This window comes from Cryptomeria japonica, chromosome 8 (genome assembly GCF_030272615.1).
Source record: "Cryptomeria japonica chromosome 8, Sugi_1.0, whole genome shotgun sequence".
Taxonomy (NCBI): Eukaryota; Viridiplantae; Streptophyta; class Pinopsida; order Cupressales; family Cupressaceae; genus Cryptomeria; species Cryptomeria japonica.
Genome location: NC_081412.1, coordinates 172,794,580 through 172,798,872, shown reverse-complemented (window position 1 = coordinate 172,798,872; position 4,293 = coordinate 172,794,580).

The window sequence follows — 4,293 nt, the reverse complement described above, 5'->3', positions numbered from 1 at the left end:
ATTGTTTCCTACATATTGAAACTTGCACTATAGTAGCCTTATGAAAATACCTTAAAATCACCACTAGACCACACAACAATATCAAAACACTCACTTCTAGACCATCTACAATATACAATGACATCAATGAAAACACCAAACAGGTTGACATCAATGAAAACACAACTCAACATAACCTAAGTTTCCAACATAAACATGTTCTCCACGAACACTAAACTCAATTCAAAATTGAATCCAAAGCACAATGCAAAAATCATCATGTTAACATTAGTATTCTCAACATAGGCGTCAAGTTTCAGTCCATCCAAAATGACATGAAATAATTCCAAAATTATCTCAAATTAAAATCTCATAGAATAATTATATCAACCCACATAAGAATCCATCAAAATTTGAGACCAATTTCACTTTTTCAACATTTCTAAATTTTCATGCAAGAACTAGTGAATAGTGAAACCTCCATTACAAGAGCTCAAAAACAAAAAAAATAAAAATCTAACAATACCTCATAACACAACCCTCTTTTAGCATAATAGATCATTCCACCCACATTTCTAAATTGTAATTTTCTATATTTTCCTCGTAACTAATTATCTAATCAATGAAATGCAATGATTTCAACTAATGAAATGCTTATTTCTATCATACAATTCATTTGCAACAAGAAATAAAGATAAAGGAGTAGGGAGAGAGAAATAATATTTCTACCTCAAACTAGCTCCAAAATTAAAATTTGAAAATCTTTAACCATACCAACTAAGAGATCACAAATTCGGGGCAGCATGAACAATTTGTCATTCCTAATTCAATGCAAAAATACCCAAAAATTTCTCCAAGAATCCAGTACAAAATCTCCATTCCAAAAATCAAGTGTAGGGAGGGTTCTCAGAGTTCAAAAATCCCAAAAATGTAGTGTCCTAAAATTGCACCCCTTGCAATTTTGACAGCATTTTGGGCCCTCACCTTATCGGTCTCATCCCCATGCTTGATCGGAACCTATTTATGCCTCTTTTATGCAACCAAACTTCATTTTTGCATTGTACAACTTGCATAGCCCTTTGATCCTGGCCCGAACTAGGGTAGGACCAGGGCGCCACACCCTGGTCCTCCCTACGTAGGACCTATCTTGAGGCCCTTCCCCCTTGGCCCTATTTCAATTGTGAGTGGGAAATAAATCCCCTATGTCGGCCTCTGTAAAAAAATTAAACAATATTTGACAATTGGAAAGTATATAAGGAGGTCTTCCTCTCCCATTGATAATAAAAAGATAATACACGATCATAAGGTGAGAGCACGATAGCGATCATAAGGCAAGGAGACTACATCAAGAATTCATCATCTAACATTCTTCAAGGCTACATATTATTCATCTATCCATTGGAGCAACATTACATCATTCATTTGTAAGCATGTGTGTGTTAGGGTTTTGTCATGTTCATGCCATTTCATACAACATATGTGATTACGTCTAAGAAGAAAAGCATCATCATCATCTATTGCAGATCTAAAGGTATATCTTTCCATTATTTATTTCAAGTATTTTCAGTATTTCATTCAAGGTTGATTCCAAACCTGGGTTTGGCTTAGGCAAACCCCTATTCCCAACCCCTTTTCTTATTATTTATGTGTGCAGGAAATAGGTGTGCAACTATACTTTTGGAATTAAGCTTTATTCGCAGAGACGAAAGAACCCTTTTTCGATGCATAGAAAGTTTGGAGGACCGATAGGAGGGCGCCCCTATTCGGAGAAACAGTCACTGCAACTTTTGTCATATTTCACAGAGTAGCTTTGAATCATCTCAAACTTCTCAGATCCAGGTGCATGATTGAATCCCAAATTTGTAGCTCGTTGTTTTCGCACACTTTGTCTTCATTTCCAACACTTTGCTTATTCAACTTACAAAAGAGGGTCAACCACATTTCAAACATAATCAATCTACTTAGTATTTAGTCCTTGTATCATTTAGGATTGGATCTTGTAGATTCATCCCCCTCTTTTGAATGTAAGTCCCCCAAAGTGAAAATTGAGCTTAGTTAATTCCCCACTCTTCCCTGTGGAGAATTGGCTAAGCCTCCAATTTTCCACTTTAAATTTTGGTGAACCCGACTCCTTACACCATTAATTTTGATTTTTGTTTTCGGATCTAAGTGTATGCAATTTAAAATTTAAATTTTCATTTACAAGTTTGATTTCCTTGAAAATTTTAAAAATGTAGAGGTTAATTTCACTAAAACCCTAAATTTTAAATTCAACATTGAGCTTATGATTTGTATAATTTGGATTAATTATTATTAGATCTGAGCATCCATTCAATTTGCAAATTTAAATTTTCATCTACAAGTCAAATTTCACAATTAAAATTTTGATTTTTTTAAAATTGAGCTTGTGAATTGTTTAAATTTTGAATTTCCTTCTTCAAATTTGGTTGCTCATTAAATTAAAATTCAACCTTGGATCAAATTTCAATTTAAAATTTAAAATTTGAAATTAAGTGGTTAATTAAACAAACCCTGATTTCTAAGTTTAAATTAATCTTGTGCATTTTCCAAATTCTAAATTCCAATCTTAGATCTATTTCCAAATTTAAATTAAGTGGGTTTTAGGACCCTAATTTTAAATTTAATTCTCTTGTGGACAATTTCAAATTTTAAAAAAATAAGAGGTTATTTAACAAAGCCCTAATTTAAAAATTAAATTCAAATCTTCTAGTGGGTAATTTTAAATTTAAATCAAGAGGTTATTTTCAAGACCCTAATTATAAATTTCAATTTCCTAAAAGGTTGTATAATTTTTCGAAAATTGAGCAATCATTTTTCAAAATTTTTGAATTATTCAAATTCCAATTTCCAAACTTCAACTTTCAAATTCTCATTTTCAAAATTTTCATTTCTCATTTTTCAAATTTAAAAAGAAAAGAAAAAAGAAAGATCAAATCTCCTCAATTTAAATAAATTAAGTGGTTTTATTTATAAAAGCCTAATTTATTTGAACTTAAATTTTAATATTAATAATGGAAATTAATGGACTTGATCTATTTTCTATTTTACATATGATTACATTGCATGTAACGTGGATTTATTATAATCATGTGTTGGATAATGGCTTCTTTCACTTCATGTTACTTCTTTTCATTCATAACACTTGGACATATTGCATGTTTTGGATTTCCAAATTGATTCCTTTTCATAGATTAGATCTCAAAGATTTCATTTTTCATGTATGTTGTGTTATGGTGATGTTTTTGGGAAATGCATTGCATACGTAGATCACCTAAAAGCTTTTGTAGATCCTAATCCTAGAGATGACAATGAGAAACCTAATACTTGTACCTCCCCTAGGGTATCTAGAGCTAATACTCCTATCAATGATCTCACTAATGGAAAGCAAGCATTGAAGAGAAACATGGACCCATCTTCTTCTCATACACATACCCTCACGCAAGGGGGGTAAGGTCAAAATATTGGTGTTTCCATCTCTCTAGATCCTCCTTATTCTCTTAGAGCTTATCTTAAACATCAAAGCATTTGTAGAGAAGATGATAACATGCATTTAATTCATTATCTCTCTCTCTCTCTCCCCATATAACATTAAGCAAATATGAGGCCTTAGATGATAACAATCTTCCTTCCCAATATACCAAAGAGGATATGCATGATGAAAGAAAGAAAAATCCTCCTCTACAAGATATTTCTTCTTCATCTACTAATCCTTTCATCCCTTCTAAACATTCTTACACTACAAACTTGAAAGAAATTCATTATAATGTTCCCCCACCTTCTCAATTAAAGGATTCTTACAAGAGTGGCTTTAACATAATATTAAAACAAGGTTTTAGAGGACTAGGACTTGGAAAATTTGATCAAGGAATTCGAGTCCCTATAAACCCTCCTACACAAATCACCACAGAAGGACTAGGAAATGATAATAAATCTCCTATGGATGATCCCCTTAGGATTCAAGACTTCAAAAATCATCTTGCAAGACAATAAGCCATTAGAGCTAGCAAAAGAGCTTCTTCTTCAAAAAATCCTTTTTGTTCATTTCATCAAACTCATGATCACCATGCTGATGATTGTCCTGATTTTCAAAATTCAATAAAACAACTTATCAATAGTGGTAAAGTTAGTATCATGGATAAAAATCCTTCTTCTTCTAATAACAACTATTGTTCTCAATCTCCAAAGAATGAACCTACATCTATTAATGATCAAGAAAAATTAGCAACTAGAATCTTTTGGAAATTGAAGTATGATAAGAATGTTGTCTTTCCTTTTGTGAAGTTTATAAAAAAC